The following is a 22,977-nucleotide window of genomic DNA, read 5'->3' on the forward strand; positions in this document are numbered from 1 at the left end:
TTCATTATTTTTGCTGTTTCTGAGAGTCCAGGGATTTAAGCACTGTCTTCTTTCTTTCATATTAAAATATTATTTGGCTAAAAGTACTATGCTTAAGAGTTAACAAAGTAGCAATAGGAGAAGAAATGTACAAACAACTCTGTAAAGTTTAGATGTGATACTGATTTAGAAACCTATGACCATCCTCAGATAAACTTTATCTCATATGTGAGTTTTCCCATGACACACCTGTAACATGTGCAAATGCATAATGAAATCTGCTGTTTGGGGTTCTTGTAAGAGGTGTACTTAAGAGGAGTGGGTAATGTATATGGTGTATGCTGGACTCCTAAATGGAGATAACTAGAAACTAGAACATGACTTTCAAATGCAAAAGTGGGTTAGCTTTCCTTTTATCATTCAAACTTGTGCCAAGGTATGAAGAAGAAAATGTGTTTAAGAAGTGTGTCTTGGAATAGAAAACTTTCAAATGGAAGTTGCTGGTATAAAGACAGGATGGAGACTGAAAAGCAAGACAGAAGAAGGGATAAAGGAAGTGTGTGAAGAGTAGGCAGGATCTGCACTGGTTCAACCATGAGACCTGATGATCCACAGAGAGGCCCATCCCCAGATGTTGCCTGGTCAGTGGCAGGAGCAGCAGAGAAATAGCCATGCTGGCAACTCAGTTAAGGGAAAGACTGGAGCTGTGGCCTTGCCTTCATACAGGTAGTACTGTGGACTGAGAAAAGGCTGCTAAAGTAGTCTCTGTCATGTTGGTTGAGATTAGAGGGACAGGAGCTTTGCCCTCTGTCCAGGAGAAGAACACACCTTCCCTCCAGGGGCAACTTTAAGAAGGCCCCTGGGGTGGGAAGGCAGGGAGTGATGGTGAGATTAATGCCTTGGAGTTATATTTGCAGAGAAATATAAAAAATGAAAGCCACTATTTGTTTTTTTCTCCATTCCACTGAATATTCCTACAGATAATACTTGGACATCTCACAGTTATCATCGAAATACCAATGAAAGTCAAGACACATGTATAACTTTAATTCTGTTAAATTCATGTGGGAATGATTTTCCTAAAATTGTCTTCATTTAATTCAATCCTGAGCACTGCCTGGCCATTGAGGAGAAAAGAATACCATATCACTTTATGGCCATGGGGCATAAAAACCTGAAGCCTGTTTTTCAAGATCCCACGTTCATTATCCTCTGGGGAAAATCTGACATTTTATTGTCGAATTTCCCATATTACCTAGAGAAATGAAGCACAAGCCCTTTGAACTTCAATGTGTGACCATAAGAATTTAGCCAGGTATTATGTATCAGATATTTGTTCGTTAATTTATGTATTTATTCAACTATGTGTTAGATATATAAAGAGAGTAAGAAGAACTAAGCCAGAAATTTACCCTCTTTCAAATCCCTACCACCAAATTTATATCATTTTTTTTTTTTGGTCCCACACAAAATCCTTTTTTAGGAAGTAAGTCATTTAATTAGCTTACTAACCTCTGCTTTGAAAGTAAAATTATCTAATTATGCCAGCCATAAGATGTTCCAATAAATTTTCCAATGAGGGGTTATAAAATGACACTGCTGGTGTTTTGTGTGTATAATCAGAGAAGTTATTGACCTTTCCAACTGACCATTTTTTAAATTCTGTATTCTGGCAAATTCAGTTATATAAAATGGTTTTTGTCTACATACTATTATTTCCTATTCTTTGAGTGGAGTTTGTACCAGTTAAATTAAACTATCTATAAGGCAAATATTGTTCACACACTTCAATGATATATTTTATTTTAAAAATATTTTTGTATAGATATGTATATTATATATGTGGGATATTTTAGTAGAGTTACGAGATATGTGTATGCCTATTTTCCTTTTATGTGTTGGGCCATTTAAAGTAAGCTCATTAATTCTCCAGAAGAGAATTATTTACAAGAGCATTTAGAAAATTATAGAAAGACTATTCTCTATAAGCATACAGAGGGTTAATTTCTCATGAATGTACTTTTGTTCAAGTTAATATAAGCTACATGGGTGCATCAATAATATAATTTGACTCAATGTTTCCTCAAGTGTAAGGTTACATTTTGTGCACATTACAATTATAATAAAAACATGAACATTGTCAACAAATAAGGACTATTAGATTCTCCACCTTGTTTTTGAAACAATGAAAAATTATTTGTTTCCCTCCCTTGAACGTTTACTTAAGTAAATTCTTTTATTCAAAAGTTACAATATAAGGAAATGTGTCCTTGGGGAAAATATTCTGAAGCCCAGAGCATCCTTCAGGCATTTTATTTCTGTCTTGAAATTCAGTCTAAGTTTCAGATTTTCACCTTCCAAACCACTCCTATCTGTTATCTCCTGCCACTCGTTTTACAATACCTTATGTCTGAAGAAGGTTAATTGTCCTGAGAGGCTCAGTAGCTCTGAAAATTGTAAGCATCAGTTTGCTTACCAGAGACAATGTTCTTTAATTTGCATAAAATGGTTCTATCCCTCAGACCAACATTCAGATCTACTTATGTAAAGATGAAGAAATTGGGGTTCAGAAACCCAAAAGTTATCACGCAATTTGAACAACAGTGAAAAGAAAGCAAAGATCAAAGAAATGGCATAGCCCAGAACCTCTCCAAAATTACTCAACTTAGAATCCTGCAGAACTCCACCAGGATGCCTCTCCTGGAAACCACAAGTAAGGTTTTACTGCAGAGGTACTTGAAGATAGAAGCAAAACCCCATAACACCTCCAGTCATAGTTTCACCGTAGAAGCTATAAACAATGCCTCCCCTTGCGCTCTCTTCTGCAGTGGTAAATCAAGAAAGAGAGTTCTGGTATGGCTCTCTGCTCCTGGTGTCGATGGATTTGTGTTCAACCCTGTTATCAAAACAACCTAAGCCTTCTATATACAAGTTACAAATACCCAGACTTACATTTAGATTAAAAGACTACCCTCTTAGAAAGTGAACTTTCCTTTTCAAGACCATGGTTTTATTCTTATTTTAAGTTTATTTTTAATTTTCAGCATGAACTCAGACACACAGAGGGACACACATATGCATATATTCTGTATAATAAAAATATCCACTATTTATGTAATTCAATAAAACAAACTTCTCTTCTTGCCCTTTCTGGCAGGTCTCTATAGGCTGCTTATGTTCAGCTATCACACACTTGCCCACCAATTGCTTCAGCCACAAGTCTGTCTTCCTGAATGTGTCCTTTCCTGCAATTTGGACTCAGTATGTTCTTTGCCTAAAATACAACTCCCAGTTGTACACATGTACTAGCTCCTTCTCAGCCTAAACACTGCCTCCTTGGAGAGGTTTTCCATGATGCCTTAAGTCACTTTCTTGGAGGTCAACTTATTGGATAACCTACCATCTCTGTTTGCCTGGAATTGTCCCAGTTTTTACCCACATTCCTGAGCAAAGTGGGACAGTGAGTCACAACAGATTTATTAAGGAAATGCTCCCAAAATATTCTGAAAGGATTGTTGGAGAAGCAGGAAAGGGAAGGAGAAGATGTTTGGTGAGTAAACTCTATTTAAGGTAACTTAAACCTGATCATACAGGAGAACTGTGGAGTATATGTTAGATTCTGAGCATTTTTCCCCCAAAGGAGGCAAGGAATTTCAGGTTCTGTAATCCCTTACACTTCCATAATCCCACACTTGCCCATCAATGGTGAATAGGTCTTCCGGTGTTGGAAGTGAGAGGTGAATTTCAGGGTGTTCCTCCTTTCTGAGTAGAGGCACAGCATTTCATTAACCTGAAGGTCAAAGAGTCAAGGTGTAGTTCACTGGATGGCAAAGTGCCCAGAAGTTGATGGGGGGCACACCAGCACATCCTTTCTTGTGGGAAACCCCCTTTACTGGTACACCATACTATATTCTTTACTTTCATTGAGATGCCTGTCAGTATGTAGCATTATCTCATGTGTGTGTAGAAATCTGAATCTATATCTGTATCATATCCATATTTATTTCTATATCCATACTATTTCTGTATCTGTGTGTATATTTTAATTACTTTTCTCTTTCCACAAGCATTTAGCTCCAAGAAAAAAGTAACCCAATTTATCTTGTTCACCTTCCCCTATGTACAAGCTACTCAATAAATACTAGAAGAATCAATAAAGTAAACCATAATATTTCAGCAAAATAAGAGACCGTAGCCCTTGCCTCAATGATTCAGCTTTATCTCATAATTCTGTTCTCTCTTTCATTTTTCTTATGCTTTCTCTTTTCTGAGGTTTCATTGCAAAAATGTAGTTTCTGCTCTACCATTTTTTAGGCCTCTTTCCTCTTGCCAATCCTGATTTTTTTTTCTTTAAAAGTATTCTCACTTACTAAGTCAGTAGAATTTAATTCTTAAAAGCATGAACTCGAGATCAGGATGGGGTATATAAGTTAAATTCTTAAGTACATAACCTCTGAAGCAAGCAGGGATACATTATTTTGGAACACAATCAACCCTCATTAGGGGTCTGACTTTGGGCAAACTTTACTCAGTTAGAAAATTGGGGATCTAGTGCCCATTTCATTAAGTTATGATGAAAATTAAATCTATAAATTAATATAGATTAATATCTATAAACCAGATAGTGCCCAGTACATGGAAAACACTTAAGAAATACCAGTTATTACCAATTGTTAATAAAATATATTACCAACTTTACATATTGTGTCTGTCATTTTTCATAAGTTATGTTTTATTTTCTAACAACTTCCAAAAAGGATCCAGAATAGATGGACTGTAGTCTATTATTTTGAAGTTTCAGTTTCAATCATCTTAATAATTTATGTTGATGAAATCAGTATTCTCAATAAGAATCAGAGTAAATTCTCGTGTGAAATGCACACACACACACACACACACACACACACCTAGAGGCAGGCAAATGTACTTTTACACTCACACATTCAAGACATGATATAAAAAGTCTTTGTACAGCTGACTAACCTCTTGGGAGAATCTTGGCCAGAATTCATTGAAATCACTGTAGGGTCTTCAATGCATAGGTGAACAGAGTGATTGATGGGTTATTGAGTTCTCATTATCATAGCAAGTCTTTTTAAGGCACTTAAGAGTTCCCTAGGTGGTTTCTACAGTTAAGGTAGTTTTATTTGTAATCTTAGAAATGCATTACAATACTGACTTAAAAGTGCTTTAGTGAGTTTTAATGATTGGTGGACATTTTTATCACTCTATTCATAATACATTCTAAAAAATAGTTTTGTTTTGCATTTCATGAAAAAGATTCAGTCGCTTAATACATAAATAATATTTTTTGTTATTTCTATATACTATTTGGATTTGAATATCAAATAAGCATATCAACTCTACTGATGCAGTGAGAACATATGTAGGTATGTATGTGCATTTTTATATATATATAATTTTTTTTTAAGTACCAGGAATAACTGAATCCAGGGGGTCTCTTTTCTTGTTAAATTTCTGAGACTGACTTTGAACTTGCAATAATCCTGCCTTAGTCTCCCAAACCTCTGGGATTAGAAGTATGTGGCATCGTACCAGCAAGTGAGAATATTTTTAAAGAAAACAAAACAACAGATAACAAATATTAACAGGTAGAATGAGTTGTTTAGATAGAGCAAAGTAGTATCTCTATTTTTGCAATGTAACCTTAATAAAGAGAAAGGAATGATGGAAAATCATTTGGATACCATATACTTTTGAAGTCATATTTATTTCACTATACCGATAACATTTGAAAAAAGTGTTTACATAGTAGATCTGGACATAGAACCTAGAAAGAGAGTTTAGGAAAATGGCACTCATATATTAGATGTGGGAGTGGAAATTAGTGCAAGACTTCAGGAGAGGAAAAAAATCCAGAGGAGAAGTCAAAGATATATTGTACAAGACATTCAGCCTCCCAAGTGCTGGGACTATAGGCACATGAAACCATGCCCAGCTTTAAATTTACATTCTTTTCTGCCTGTTTTTCTCTTTTGAATGGGACCAAGAAAAAAAAAAAACAAAACAAAAAAAAAACAAAAAACAAAGAGAAGCTGGGAGGTAGGAAGTCCTCTCCGGAAAAGGTTATCTGAAGCCTTAGTGATGCTTCTGCTTACCTCTCCGTCCTCATTTCACCCACTCTTATCCCCTGAAATAAAAACAACAGCATCAATAACAATAATAGCTACTAATGTATTTGAGCCTTACTACATGCAGGCAATATTCTAAACAATTTAGATATTGTGACTCATTTAATCACCACAAGCCTAAGAGGTAGCTACTCTTACTAATCCTCATCTTACAGATGAAGCAATGGAGACACACAAAGGTAAAGTAATTGTTCAAGGGCTTTGCATTTCTGAGCTTAAGAATTCTAAGAGGAAAATAGCGTAGGTTACGTGGGATGGATAATAGTTGAAGTAAAAAGAAAAAACATGTACCATTTGAACCTAAGATTGTTTTCTTTTTAAAATTACTCTTCAGTGTGTTTAAAAATAATTATGGAAAAACCATTCATGTTCACAATATTTTAATAGAAAAGGTCTAAATAAAAATGAAAGAGAATAATTTTGTGCTTCTTTTTATGTCCACACGTGAAAAGAAGCAAACCCCTGAAACATGGTTACCTCTTCAGATAAACAGGGATAAACTTAAGATTGCAAAAGGATTTGAGAACAACAATACAAACAATGCCTAACACTGCCTGACACAAAAATAGGTGATGGATAAGTTACCACTGTAACAATGATTCTCCCACCTCTACCCCTCTGTGCTTTGCTTTCCTCTATTGGTTCCATTCCAAGATGAACAAAACTCTTCTCTTGCAGTGGGAAGGTGACTGCGAGCAGGCTCAGGTTTATATCCCATTTCCTTAGAAACTTCAGCAGAAAGACACTTCAGAGTTTCCACCAAAGTGTAAAGAACTGTGAAGGAGTTGAGATTTTACATTCGTCAGTTTCATGAGTGCTAGTAGAAGACATGAGACTGTTAGGTCAGAGGTGAAGGACAATTTCTTACTCTTAGCAATAGCAATAGTTAGCATGTTACTCATCAGTGTTGTGCTAGTGCCCCCGAACCCAATTCCCATAGGGCAATAAGAGAAGGGCCAAATGACACCTTATACATGCATTACAGGAAAGGGACCTTGAACTTAATGAACCTGAATCTTTTATAATGGGCAGAAATCATACCTACCAATTGTTCCAGGGAGAGATACTAGCTTTATTCCACAGGGCAATAAGCATGGCTGTCCTTTGCTCTGAAGGGAGACAGAGGTTATTCTTCCAAGGTTGTTGAACACATAAACCTCCTTGAAAAAATAGTCCAGGAAAACATTCATTCAGTTCCTCACTTATATGATGTGCAGAAATGCTAGAGACCCAAGGAGAATTGGATCCTACCACAGAATTCCAGAATTAAATCTCATTGATTTATCTTGCATCACTCTGAATTATTGTGGTCAAGTGGAAGGATTGCATAGGCTGGCCAGTCCTGAGCCATAGCTTAGAAGCAGGGAGAGGTCCTGGCCCCTGGGAAGAAAGCAAAATATTAGCAACACATCTTCCATTTCCAAATGTGATGGTGAGGTGACCATCATTCTATGGCTACAAATCTGTGGAAAATCTCTCCAAATTCAAATGGAAAAATTGTTTTGGCACAAAACCACAAAATTGTAGCACGTTATTGGTATGTAGTAACCATAATAAAGACAGTACAATACTACTACTACAGGAAATAAAAGTTAAAGCCAAAGACTATGAGATGACATCTTGAAGATAGTACTTAATAATTAAGAATTTCTCTAGGCAGTCTAAGAATAATGTTTAACTATAGGGTAATTTGAAGAAAGTACTTTGATAAACTGCTTTGTTTTAACTCACCAAATTATTCCTTTGTAACTTAATATTTCAGGTGAATTTGATCTTTAAAGTTCTCAATGGAATAATGAGACTCATTGCGTTGTTCATCTCATACTAAGATCTATTTTTTTTAATGCTGTCTTTGAATGTGCCAAGATAACCACTAAATAAAGCCTGAATGAGTGTATGTCTTACAAGGATGTTTTGAATAGGTAATAGGCTATGATAGATATGTTTCCCAAAATGCATGGAAACATTATCTTAATATGCCAGTAGGCTTTTGTAAAACAAAACCAATAATAATAAATAAGAGGTTTCATAGTCAAATTTCAGAATCATCTTATAAACGTAAATAGGTTTCTTTACTGTAGGACTTCTTAGTGCCTTTAAAGTATTAACATGCATTATGAATCTCCACAAGAAAGATACAGAATACAACATTCCCCATACTTCTTTGACCTAAGAACCACCCTTTTCAAAAAATACCTAATAATTCCATGAAACATGCAACAAGATGAACATTTACAATCCTTACCAAATCAGGATTTCACAATTTTGTTACTTTATCCTCTACTGAAGACCTGAGAGAACTATGACCAGCTATTTTTACATTTTGATATAATTAAGTGACAATGTGTACAGGACTAAATATTCCTGAGTACATTACACAATTCTTCAACAAATTACTGAAATTTCAGTTCTACTTTGTGTTCTTTTACTATAACAGGGCATTTTGGGTATCAAGATTTCTAACTAAATGTGTCAAAATTAAACAAAATTATTATAGACCAAGAGACACAAAATAAAGTCAAAACTATCTAAACACTGGCATTTTCTTCAGGCTAAAATACACTTTTTACAAAGCATACAGCCATAAAACTATCATTTATGTCAAGCTAGGATTAGTATTATCTTAACTGTAGATACACTGAGGTGCTTTTAGCAATTTTGAAAGGCAGTTTTATATAACCAACTGTAATAGAGTGCCTGAGAAATCACACCCACCTTTCAAAAACCAATATAATTATGGGAGTAAAAACAAAAAAATATCTTTGACAGAGCCCTTTGGCTAACTTGAAATACTAAGACATTAAGTTAATGCAGTCTGCTGTTCTGAAGAAATGTGTATTCTGCCCTTCCATTCTTGTTTGAAACAAAAATCGGTAGCATAAAATTGAGAAGTAAATAAGCCAAGAAAGATGGCCATATTCTTTGTAATAGCCTTGCCCTGGAGAATAATCTCCCACTAAAAAAGTAGTTAGCTATAGAAAATGAGCAAAGCTCAGGCTCTCAGAGGCAAACAGGAACCTCAGCGATCATCTAGTATTATGTAGACCAAGTTGTGCAATTTATTTTTTTGAGAGGGAGAAGTTCAACAAAGGGAAAAAATGCTGCAGGGTGGATAATGTCTTATTACATTTACTATTTCACATTCCTTGCCAGTATGAGACTACTCCAACGATTGCATGCATTTTTTCCAGACTGGAATATGGAGCCAGCAAAATGAAGCAGGTGCAGTAGAGGATCCATCCTGGTGATGGTGGCAACAGCATTGGCAGCAGTGGTAGCCATGTCAGGATGCCAGGGCAGCGGTGGCAACATCCACTGTCCAACTTCACTGGTGTGGCAATACAAGATGTAGCATTCTGTGTTCACTGAAAACCAGAATGTCACAATGAGGTATGCTTTTTAGTAAAGTTTTGGCTTCATCAGCCAATGTCTGAGCTAGCTTCCAGCCATCCTGAAGGCATCCTGGAAGGTACCCAAAATCTTTTAAACTCCTTTCCATGTAAGTCATCCAGAGTTCAGTTCATTCCTCCAGAGAAACAAGGTCTTCAAGATGGTCTTATGGGTAGTCTTGTTGAGGTGTACTCGACTAATGTTTTCATGGAAGGTACCCTCTTTGACACCAGTCTATTGACCAGATTTCAATTTGCAAAATATAACCAAATTCTAAGAAAAACATGCTGCACCTTCATATGATGATACAGAAGAGAAAACTAGAAAGGTCAGTGGGGCCAGGCCTGAGATGACTTTGAATGCCAGGTACTTAGTATTAACCTTTTAAGTTAAAGATTGATGCTATTAGATCAAATCATAGTTTTAGCATGGGCTTTAAAAGGTGTTAAGCAGAAGGACAGTATGACTACAGTTACACCTTTATCAGTTAATGTATAATGTATAATTAATGAAAAGTAGAGAAAATTTCCCTCATTCCACCTGTAATTTCCATTTCAGAGGTGTGAACTATTATCAGGCATACTATAAGGATCTATGTCCCACCTCATGACCTTCCATATTTTCTCCTCTTTTGCCTGAGAACTTTTTCAAAGTTATTTCTAAGGTTGTCTTTCCATGCATAACAGTCTAGAAGCACAGATGGGGTGAGGGACATTGTCTCAGAGAAAATCAACAAATAATGAGAGTGAAAAAAAGTCCTGTGTCCAATTCTGTAGACTAATATCTAAAGGGCACAAGTGAGATTTGGGACTGTTATGGCTTTGATATTAATTGTTTCCAAAAGGTCATGTGTGAACAATGCAAGAAGGTTTAGGGGTGGAATGATTGGGTTCTGAGGGCTTTAACCAGATCAGTGAATTAACACTCTGGTAGGGATGAACTGAATGGGAGCTGAGGCCAGGTAGGGTGTGACTGGAGGAGGTAGGTCAATGGGGCAGACTTTGAGGTGTCTATTTTGTGAATTGAGCCAGTCTCCCTGCTTCCTGATCATCATGTCCTGAGACACTTTTCTCCACCACACACATCTGCCATGATGTTCTCCCTCATCTCAGGCCCCAAGGAATGGAGCCGGCTGTCAATGGACTGACACATCTTGTGTTTTATAAGCCCACAAATAAAATGCCCCTCCTCTGATTGTCCTTGTCAGGTCTTTTGGTCACATTGGCAAAAGAGCAGAATCAAACATGGAAAATTATGTATTATCAAGGGATAACTTCCAATAGTAGAATTGAGAATTCATTTGATCCTGTTTGTGGAACCTTTCTACTCACATCATTTCACCTCTGTCAGTCCTGCTGTGTCCTACGCCCATGAAGCCCCTGGGCAGAGAGTGAACCTGGGGTTGAAGCAATGCTTAAATCAACAGGAGCCCTTCATGAAATTGGTGTGAAGCTGCTGCTGGAGGCCAACTTCCACTTGCACCTCATTCCTGCTCCTGGGAGCACACATGCTCTTGTACTGAGTACAGGCCCTAAGGTTCCCTTAGGACAAATAGGAAACTGTTGCTGCAAGAAAGCGGAATTCCTTAGGGTCACATCAAAATTCATGTTTGCAATTAGCCTTTTAACTACTGAACAACTTCCATTTCATGTTCCCTTAAAAAGCAGTTTCCAAACTGCACATGGGTTTAAAATCTGAGATATTGACCTAAAGGTCAAAGGGAGTTATGGAAAGATCATTGTTTATCAAGGTGTGTCTCCCAAATATAAGATTGTGAATTCAGGTTGATTCTGCATTTGAAATCTTGCTACTGGGACTATTTCACCTGTGTTATTCTAGTTGTTTTTCTAAAGCAGATACTCAGACCAGTTGTGCAATACACCTACTAAGCTTCTAGATAGAAAGAGAACCTGGGGTTGACATAAGAGTAAACTCAGATCCCTTGGTGAATTAAATTGGAAACTGCCTCTGGTAGAGGCTACCATTTGCATTCCACTACTTCTCACACAAGACTTTTGTAAATTTAATTTTCAAATCTGTTTGTTCCTCTTAGATATATATGACAGAAGGGAATTTGAACCTACAAATCTTCATAATGTCCTACATAGGCAGGCTTGATCTGTCTTTGCTAATATGATTATGTAGTCCTAAGTGTCAGAAATAAAGGGATCTCTATTAAACACAGAGGTTATGCCAATAAAAAGGTATTTTACAAAAATCATGTGGCATTAGATATCATAGCTACATCTTATGGGAGCATCTGTGACATTACACAAACTAAATGCTGTGGTTACATTCCTGAAAACTCTGGCAATGTAACTAACATTCCTAAAAATTTATATTCCGATTATAGGCAATGTCCTCACAGACCTTGTCATGGTAACAACTTCTTATCTCTTGGTCATCTGGCATCTCCTGGTGAAAAACATGCTGATCTCTACCATCATCATCATCTTCATCATCATCGTGATGTTCAGATGCTGGGACATTTATTGTTTTATTAACCTCATTCCAGAACTCATGTTTTCTTTTTTCTCTTGTACAGCACCCTCCTCCCAGGTGACTTTACAACTTGTTTTCTCCAAACTAGATTCATACCTCAGACCCATCAACACCCACAACATTTCTAAAAAGGAAACCAAAATGCTTGTCCCATGTCACTCATCTCAGCCTGAAGCAGCCAGAGCAGTGCTTGCCAATTTCATTTCTCAGCAGTAAGGCCTCCCTTACTCACAGGGGGAATGAGACAGGGACAAAAGACAGTCAGAGAGTAAATGATCAGGTGGGAAAGACAAGGATGGTTTATAAAAGAACAAGAAATGGGCCACTGCAGTTGCAATTGCCACTGAATCACTTGCTCACACCTCCCAGATCTGCATTTTACAACACAAATGATCACACCCTGGGCTGCTCCTTCCTGACATTAGCCTCTATACAGGAAAGAAAAGGACAGTGGGAAGGGAGAAGAAAACTGGGACCTATAAAAATGTAAGACACACCACCTACATGGGCACCCAGCTGTGGGATCTTATTTCCCTCTGGATACGTCTGCCACCTTTCTTCTCTTTCATTAAAAAAATAAATAAGTAAAAGTTGTTTTCTATGCTTGTGTTATGGTTTGACATGAGGTATCCCCCAAAAGCATGTGTGAGACAATAAAAGAAGGTTTAAATCAGACATGATGGGGTGATAAGAACCTTAACCCAAGCAGTGAATCCCCTGAGAGGTAACTGAGAGTGGGCAGGGTCTGATGGAGGAGGGGGGTCATTGGGGAAGTGCCTTGGGTATATATTTGGTATCTTCCAAACAGAGTCTTTCTCTGCTTCCTGGTCATCATGTGAGCTGCTTCCCTCTGCCATACTCTTGTGCCATGATGATCTGCCTCACCTGCATCCCTGGGACATGGAAGCAGCTGTCTATGGACTGAGACCTCTGAACCTGGGAGCCCCTAAATAAACTTTTTCTCCTCTAAAATGGTTCTTGTAGGAACTTTTAATCATAGCTGCTGTAGTCACAACAGCTTGCCCCAACATTACTCAGGTGTTAATCTTCAAACAAGGGGAATGAGGAACCTATCCTGATTTCCAAGTTGGGTGTCAGAGTTTTATCCCTTTTCTGAAGTTCTTACTATATTTACATTGCAAAAACTTCTCACCAGGCTTACAAGAAGATCCTACATTACTTTCTATCCCCATCTTTCCTAATTCAATTATTTCTTTAGGCTGTTAACAGGATTATCTCAAAACTAAGTGAGAAATCTTGAGTTTTTTCTTACAAAATCTTTGATGATGAAAATTTCCTTGCATAATACATCTCTAGACCACCTGGCAAACCTTGAAGCTCTTCCAACAGTCCCTCCCAAACACCTTCCAGCCTCAGCTTCTTCTCCACGCTCCCTGTGTGTTGTATTTCTGTCCCAAAGGGCTGTAGGGATGCACCAGATTCTATCACATTTGTCCCTCTTCTTACTCTTTCCTCCTCTGGGAAGTTCTTATTCCTTTGCAGGTTTGGAAACCCTAGCACAGTACAAACTCAGTTTCCTTCATGACACCTTGGGTGTGTTCCCAGTAAAAGGTAATCCTCCTTTCCTCTACCCTTCAAATGGAGAAAATTCATAGATGAGACATGGAAACAGTTTACCCTCCAATTCAAATCCATTCAGGGATCATATTGATGTTACAGGTAATTTAGGATTTAATAAAGCAAACAAATTAGGATGAAGAAAGAAATATTTATTGGCTAATGTGTGCATTTTTCTTAGTTTTTAACAGATTTTTCAAGAGTAAAAATCAAGATAAAATAAAACAAAGCATTTAATAAAACTATCAACTAAGGGTACAATGAAAAAAAAATTTTTACAACAATATATGTATTTATGTTTTAAGCTAAGTGTTATTTTAACAGAATCAAAAGGTGAAAGCATGTTATAGTAACCTGGGGTTACTTTATTATTAAAAGGAGAATTATTTAAATTAAAAGAATTAGCTCATGTAACTGAAAACTCAGTAGTTGACCTGCTTGAACACAGTGGTGGGGTAAATGTCCTCAAGGATCTCTCTTCCATTTGATGTCTTGGCTCTGATTTTCTCTGTGTTGATCTCAGTCTCAAGGAAACCCTCCACTCAAGCACAGTGGAAAAGTGGTTCTCAGGAACTCCAGGATTTCACAGTGTGTTTAATCCTTGATCTTAGAGAGAGACAAATTGTCTTTTGCAGCAGTCAGCCACCTCAGGACTTGGATAATCTCCATAGGGAGCATGGTTCCACTTTCAGCCCATTGTTACCTTGGGGAAGTTTGAGTTATTTGCATGGCAGCTCTAGGTGGTAAGTTCATTCCTGAGGCAAAGGAGGTAGGGTCATGTAAAGAGAAGGAAAAACAACCTTAGAGTCAGAAAGACTCTTCCAGGAAAAGCACATTTGGTTCATTGTCATCTTTGTTGGGTGCTTTCATCGTGCCCTCACTCAGAGTTAGCCACTCCTGTGTATCTTATGCTTAAGTCTAAGCTTGATGAGGGCAAGCATCAACAGAGGTTCAACCAGTCTTACCTAAGGCAACAATGGTTAGCCGTGTGAAGAACCTTCATGGGCAGGATGAGTGAAACAGAAACCAGGGTCAGCATGTGATTAAACTAATGTTCTTTAAGGTCTTTCAAAACTCCATGAATGAAATTTGATATTTTTCAATAATTTAGGGAAATTGAATATCCCTTAAATGAAGGGATAGGGTTACTGCTTAAAATGCAATCAGGAAAGGAAGGGACAGATTTAGTGTTTAAGATGCAACCAACTAATGTGAAATATATGACTCCAAATGAAGCTAGGATCTAACTAACAATAACAATAAGAAGTTAAAATCTTTTCCTCATCAAAATTTTTGTATTTGGAAAGAAAACTTTGGTTCAATGTTTTGGCATTGGTAAGAGCAAACAGGACTTAAAGCTTGCATTTTAAAATTGATTACAATTTGGAAGTGAATTTCCTTTTACAGTCTTAAGAAGTATGCCCTGCCAAGAGTTTTTCATTTTCAAAAGAGATTCCTAAAGAGTATTTTCTTTCAAAATATTCTTTCCTGAATAACTTTAAATAATCTGTGAGAATTTCCCTGCTTTGCATTTTTAGTTCTCAATAGATTGGATGATTCATTTCAACTAGTTATTTTATGGTCACAGCACTATAATACAGTTGGCTCATTGGATCACCACATGGATGGTACCTAATTAGTGACATTACCTATAACAGACTCTTAATAAAGCAGGTCATAAGCTTCTGTTCACCAAGTCCATGTTGTAGTGTTTGTTTAGTATGCAGGTTCATCATTATGGATTTGAATCAGATTAAAAATCCTATGCAATCACCTCTGCCCTTTCTTATCACTGGGTGTCTTGGAAAAGGAATTCAGTCTCCATTCAGCTCATTTTACAAATCTAAAATGGGGCTCATAATATGTGGTTCAGAAAATTGTGAAACTTACAGAAAATGATGTGATGATTTGCACAGAGCATAAGACACACAATAAAGCTCAAAGGAATACAAGGACTCTTGGCAAAAGAGTGATTTTTATGCTAAAATTGGTATGCTTCTGAGAGAAAGAAAAGCTGGATATTCCTGTTGAAATAATAGTTGATCAGTCATAGTTGAATATTCCTGTGTAAAATGAAAAGTGTAGCTGCGTGGATGTAAAAGACAGAGCAGGGCCCTTATTTCCTGGGAACTGCAATGCTCTGCTCTCACATGTGATTGGCTAAAGCCTCTGCTGCTTTCACCTGAATACTGAGCCTCCCTAAGGACATCTGGTATATTTCCTGACAAATAACCCCAAGTGGGGTCACTAGGCCAGACCCAGTGTAACTTCTCATCTCCCACATGATAGAGATATCTTACTCCAATTCATATTCAATGTCAACTTTTGGAGCAAAGGAAAGCTCCTCTACTCCAGGCTTCTGAAGTATAAAGAATGTGAAGAAAAACAAGGCATAGTGTACAGGGCATCTAAGTGGGCACCTCAGGGATCTCACCAGGCCACACCTCATGGCACTGTGTCATGGTCAAAGTAAGGGTGCTATCAGACTCTTGAGGACTTACATAACTTCATTGCTGCCTAGACAAAATTGATCGAGTGCCTCTTCCTGAGAATTATTTTGAGTTGCTAGGATGACTCACAAATTTTTCACGTTTTGTCACATATCCTTTATCATTGCCTCTATCCCTAATTCCATTTTTCTGAACATTTTGAGAAGAATATTTGTGTCTCATACCCCTGAACCCTTTAATGCCTTTACTGTGCTGTGAATTGTCCAGGAAAACACATTGTCTCTCCTAACTCTGGAACACTTCTAAATTCAGGAAATTAACATAGATACCTTCCTCCAATGTCTAGCCCAGGTTTGTTAGTTGTCCTAAGAAAATCCTAGAAAATATTTTACATCCTCCATACTTGGTTTAAGTCGAGTCACCTAGTTCCTACACTTATCACATCTCTTTAGTCTCCTTGATAGTCTTTGAAAATTTTCAAGTTTGCATACTTCTGAAATTTAGATTCAAAGACTGTGGCATTCCTGTGTGTGTGTGTGTGTGTGTGTGTGTGTGTGTGTGTGTGTATGCAGGATGCTTCCTTGGTGATTCTACGTCCAGCTATTATGTCAAAAACCCAGATTGGCAAAGCTCATTTCACCTCCCAAGTCACACTGGGAGGAATCAGAACATCAAACATGTGCCACCAGGCCTCTGATCTAGAACTAGCTGTCAATGTGTGTGCCATGCTTACCAAATGGAGTCAGTATGAGAGCTTTGCAGGCAGGAGGTGACTAGGAGAGGACCACCCACAAAGGAGGGGTGGTATCCATGGGTTCTTCACTGGAGGCCTTGGAGGCTGAAGGGGCAGAGGCCCTGTGTGCCAGGGTGGAGGCCAGTGAATGGTTCACAAGTGGCAGCACGAGAAGCTTGGGGGTGTTGACAGAGGTTCTGTTCTGCTGAGGGCTCCTGGATGCAGGCTGAGGGGTAGGTTGTGGGACAACACCAGGGTAGAGGTTGGAGTTGGGGTGGGTGACCTGAGGTACTGGAGGTCCAGTGGAGACAGCTCTGATCTGGCTGCCTGTTCTTCCTCTGGCCATGGCCCTTGGGGTGAGGGCAGGAGCTGCCCCAGGAAGTAGGAGAAGATGGAAAAATCACTGCCATCAAAGTGGGGGGTTGTGTCCATCTCAAGGTCCTCAGGCTGCACAGTGGCATGGCCAGCAAGGGGAGCCAATGACTTGGCTATGCTGGTGGCAGAGATGCTGGTAGTGGGTCCATTGTGACCCTGGCAATGGAGGGGGCAGGTCCAAGGGAGGATAGTAGGGCTTGGGAAGGAATGAGGAGGAGGAGGAAGAGGAGCACCAGGAGGAGCAGGAGGAGCAGCCCAAGGAGAAGGGGCAATAGGAGGAGGAAGAGAAGGAGGAGGAGAAGGATAAAGAAGAGAAGAAAGAGGTGAATGAAATGGAGGAGGAGAAGGGAGAGGAGGAGGAGGAGGTGGGAGAGGAGGGAAAGGAGGAGGAGCAAGAGCAGTCACATGAGAAGGGGCATTAGGAGGAGGAAGAGCAGGAGGAGGAGGAAAAAGAAGAGAAGGAAGAGGTGGATGAAATGTAGGAGGAGAAGGGAGAGAAGAAGGAGGAAGATCAGGGGAAGGAAGAGGAAGAGGAGGAGGGAGAGGAGGAGGAGAAAGTGGAAGAGGAGGAGGAGGGAGAGGAGGAGAAGGAAGTGGAGGAAAAGAATGAGGAGCAAGAAGAACCAAGTGAGAAGGGGCATTAGGAGGAGAAAAAGCAGGAGGAGAAGGAGGATAAAAGAAGAGAAGGAAGAGGTGGATGAAATGGAGGAGGGGGAGGGAGAGTAGGAGGAGGAAGAGCATGTGGAGGATGGAGACGAGCAGGAGGAGGAAGAGAAGAAGGAGGATGAGCAGGAGAAGGAGGTGGAGAAAGAAGAGGATGAAGAGGAGAAAAAACAGGAGGAAGAGGAGGAGAAGGAAGAAAAGCAGCAGCTGGAGGAGAAAGAAATGGAAGAGGAGGAAGAAGAGGAGGTGGAGGAGGAGGGGGAGGAGGAAGAGGTGGAGAAAGAAGAGGAGCAATAGGAGGAGGAGAAAGAGAATCAATACACATGGGGATCGGGAATATGGATCTGCAGTGGGTAGAGTTGGAGCGGAAAGGGACCTGGATATGAATTGTGGGGAGGTGAGAATTGGGAGGTGCCACAGGTCTTGGCAGGTGTGTAGGTTGGTGAAAGTCATTGGGGTTAACTCCCACATTGCTTCCCACATTGCTCCAAGGAGAAGGAGTGTTAGTGGGAAGAGGAAGAGGAATTGAACTGGGGCTTTCCCTCTCATCTTTCTTTGGCATGGGGGAAGGTAGAGGGACAGATAAGTTCAGGGGTCCTGCAAGCTGGAATTGGATCTGGTGGTTGGAATGAATATGGGGCATCTGGGAGGCATGACTGGGTGGGGTGAGAGACTGTGCCTTGCGGGCAGGGGCTGCAGGTGGGAAGAAAGAGTGGAGAGACTGAGTGGTGAGGGGTGTCCCAGAGCCTCCCTTCTACCCACCAAGGCCTCTGAATCTTCCCCCTTTTTCCTCCTTGCAGCCTGAAGCTCCCTCCTCAGGGTGCCTGAGCCATCCTGAAGACACAGATGTGGCTGCTTGGCAGGTGGGGGCAGCTCTTCCTTGGGCCAGGGCACCAATAGTGGCAGGGCTGTCACCATGAGCAGTTTTCTCTTCCTGGGCCTCTAGGTAGCAGCTCCTTGTGAAGGACAGCAATGGGGTGGAGCCCAGAAAGGTGTTTGGTCCTGAAGCCCCTTACTAATTGCCTGGGAGCCTGGAGAGATTGTCCGATGGTGTTCACCTTGCCTGTCCTTGCTTCATTCCTCTGGCACCAAGGAGCAGCCCTGGTATGACTGTGGCCACACAGCTTCCTGTGCCTTGGCTGTAACCAGGACTCCCTGAGCAGGGTGCTGGGAGCAGCAGGTGGCAGGGCTCCCACCAGACGAGTGCTGTGGAAACACCTGGGCCCTCTCTGGATTGGTGTTTGTCTCCAGGGGCCCAAGACTGGGCTCCAGGGCACTGAGATTTCCCTGAGTCTCGACAGACTTTGCTCATGTTGCTTCCCCTTGGCTCAGGGGCCCTGTATCCAGCTCCTCAAGCCTCCCTTGTGGATCACCACTCTCTTCCCTCAACCTCTTCCTCCTTCTCCTCCTTCTCCTCTTCCTATGGCTCCTCCTTCGTGTGCTCCTCCTCCTCCTCCTCCTCCATGTTCCCCTCCTCCTCCTCCTCCTCCTCCTCCTCCTTCTGGTTGACCACATCTTCTTCCAGATATTCCTGGGCCCTGAGCTCTACTTCCTCTGAAGGAGTTCCAGGTACAGGAGCTCCTGTCATGGGCTACTGAGCCTGGTGGACTGGCTGACCAGCTGACTTAAGTGAAGGACCACAAGGAAACAACTACGTAAGTACCTAGGTCCAGTTATACCTGCAACCTAGAAGCTCCTGTGGAGCTTTTGTTCAACCAGTAGCTCCCCCAAAGTAACCACCCTACATCAGTTTTGTCTCTTTGAACTGCTGTGTAGATGTAATCAGGCAGGGTGTGTACCGTGTTGTCCTGGCTCTTTTGTTCAACATCATGTTTGTGAGAGTCATCCACATTGTTGGATGTAGAGATCTTTTGGCCAGTCATAGGGACGTATGCCTATATTCCCAGCTGCTTGGAAGGCTGAGATAGGAGGACCTCAAGTTCAAAGTCAGCCTCCACAATGGCAAGGCCCTAAGCAACTCAGTGAGACCCTGTCTCTAAAAAAAAAAAAATACAAAATAGGTCTGGGAATATGGCTCAGTGGTTGAGTGCTCCTGAGTTCAATCCCCTGTACCAAAAAAAAAAAAAAAAAAAAAAAAAAAAAAAAGAAAAGAAAAGAAAAGAAAAAAGAAAAAAAGTAAAAGAAAAGGAAAAAAGAAAAAAAAGAAAGGAATGAAAAACAAAGAATGTTTATTTGTATTAAATAGTGTTCCAGTGCATGAAGATACCACTTGTTTTTGTCCAGTTCTCTGTGATCTCATGAGTTGGAATAATATGTGAGAGGCTCTTAAAAGACTATGAAGGTAAGATTTGGGAGGAGTATGAGCAAATCCTCAATACCAAACTAGCAGAGCAGTAGGAATCTTCTGTGAAATTCACACATGATCAGCTTATGTGGTGATATAGGACAAGACTAACAAACTACACATGCTGAAGTTTGAGTACCAGGTTTGACCTCAAGAGATGGCTGCTGTACACTTTTTGCAACTGATTTGATATCACATTTCAACTCCAAACTTTGCATCCTGAGAACACTTAAATGTTTCTGCAGGTCCATTTTATACAACTTGAAAGACCTTAAAACTTTGTGGTTGCCACAAGCATATCTTTCTTTTCTGCTCATCTAATAAACAGCTGTGCCCTACTGGGATAGATTTTCCAAACAAAAATACTTGGAACACCAGTTTAGCAAAATATGCCTTCAGTGGCACTCAACAAATGGAGTTTCCCCAAGCACCATTCTGTAAGAAGTGTGTGTGTGAGTGTGTGTATATGTGTGTATGTATATTTTAAGTTTTTATTTGTATTATGCAATGTTTTCTGATCTTGTGGATTCTGGCTGTGAATCTGATGCACAACAATTATGGTTAAAAACATTTGCTTGGTCTACAGAAGATCATTAATGTTTTGTGACTATATAAGTTGTAACAGTGGATTGTTTTATATGTAGGTATTATTGTTAACTACAGGGACTGTTTCCAGGCACAGAATATGAATCATAAGTTAGGATGAAAATTAGATGTGATTATGAGGAAATAGCAAATGTCTGTGGTTCTAGATCTACAAATGTGTGGTGAGAAATTAGAACAAATTGGACACAGGCCATTGACACATGGAGTCTACCTAGTCGTGTTAGGGAAAAAAAATCTTTTAACTCCAAGCATTAAAATACCCTGTGGAGTCAGTGCTCACCTCACTCATACCCTCAAAGAGCTCCCTGGACACTGAACCTCTAAAGGGAAACAGTCACTCCTGGAGCAGAAGCTTTAGGGTTTGCTCGGGAGCATAGCATAGGTAAGCAAGGGACTGGGCCAGGCCCCAGCAGTTCTGCTACTTGGACGAACCACTTCAACTTTGTATCAGTTATTAAAAATATAATTCAGATTTTTTGGTCAGGTTCCCCCAAATTATGACATGTCCATGTTCAACTGCTTGAACTTTGTTTTGGCAACCCCCTACCTGAAGTTGCTTGTAGGCTGTTCTTCACCTTGTTCCCAAGGCTGCAGAGCAGAAAGTAACCTCTGTTTTGAGGAAGTGGAGTTTAGTATACATTTATTTTTTACTCTGACTTGTTCAGGACCACATTTTACAAAATGCCTTGTTTCCTTTATTATTGTTTCTGGAAAGGAACATTCTATTAAAATTGTTTTAGTTTGAATATAGAATAGTTCTTATAATTATGGCTTATTTTGAAAATTTGAGTTTAATTCAAATATACACAAATACCTTCCAAAGTAAGGTAATATTCAGAGACAATTTTTCTGATCAGATGACTTAAAGAAATTTCTAGAATACTCACATTCAAAGATTCCTTATTAATGAATGTCTTTGACTTAAATTTAACCAAAAAATGCAATATTATTCTGTGTACATTTTCATTATATAGTGTTTACAAGCTTAGTTGCAAATAAAGTACTTAAGCTATTTTTAAAAAATGAAAAAAAGAAAACATTCAACAAGCCAGGAACAAAATGCAATTTCTTGAACATGACATAGAGCATTTAGAAAAAAGTCACTGCTAACATCATGCTTAATGATAAAAGACTGGCTATTTTCTCCCTAAGATCAGGAAGAAGACAAGGACGTCTAATTTTGTCACTTCCACTCAATGCTCTGGAGGTTCTTCCCCAATGGCATTTAGGGCAAGGAATGTTAACACAGGTTTCCAGGTTTGAATAGTAGTAAAACCATCTCTATTTGCAGATTACATAATTTTCTATGAAGAAAATTTTAAAGAATTAACACCAAAACAAAACAAAACAAAACCCTCCAAAACACTTAGGATCAGGACTAGAGATACATAGCTCAGTTGGTAGAGTGCTTGCCTCTCATGAAAAAGTCCCTGGGTTCAATTCCCCGCATCAAAAAAAATATATTAATAGGGTCAAACTCAGCAACACTTTTGCCTAGAAGATCAAGGTATACATGAGTAGTATATTTGTACACTTGCATTAAACAATTTAAAATTGAAATGAAGAGGGCAGTTCCATTCATCAAAAAGAAGAAGATACTTAGGAATACAATTAATAAAATAAATTATACTCTGAAAATTACAAAATAGTTACTCAAACAAAAACTTGTACATGAAATTCAAAACAGAATCTTTTATAATAGCCAAAACTTGGAACCTGCCATCACCGGAGGAATGGGTAAACAAGGTGGTCTGTCTATATACAGAATATTATTCAGCCTTAGAAAGGAACGAATACATGGATGAACCTTAAAAACATTCTGAGAAATAAAAGAAACCAGTCATGAGTCCACATATGAATGATTCCATACATATGAAAGTCATGATAGGGTAATTTATAGAGACCAGAGAGCGACATCCCCAGCCCTTTTTTGTATTTTATTTACAGACAGGGTCTCACTGAGTTGCTTAGGGCCTTGATAAGTTTCTGAGGCTGGCTTTGAACTCAACATTCTACTGCCTCAGCCTCCCACACTGCTGGGATTACAGGTGTGCACCAGCATGCAGTGCTAGATCACTCTTTATTTAAGTCTGGAGACAGGCAAAGTGTGGAGGGTGTGGAACAGCTAAAAGGTACTCATAAAATTGAGTTGGAGGGTTCCATATATTTATAAACACACCAATAATCATTGAATTCTTCACTTTCTTTTTTTTTATCACCTTGAATGGCCCACATGTCTCCATG

Source organism: Sciurus carolinensis, chromosome 16 (genome assembly GCF_902686445.1).
Source record: "Sciurus carolinensis chromosome 16, mSciCar1.2, whole genome shotgun sequence".
NCBI classification, from domain to species: Eukaryota; Metazoa; Chordata; class Mammalia; order Rodentia; family Sciuridae; genus Sciurus; species Sciurus carolinensis.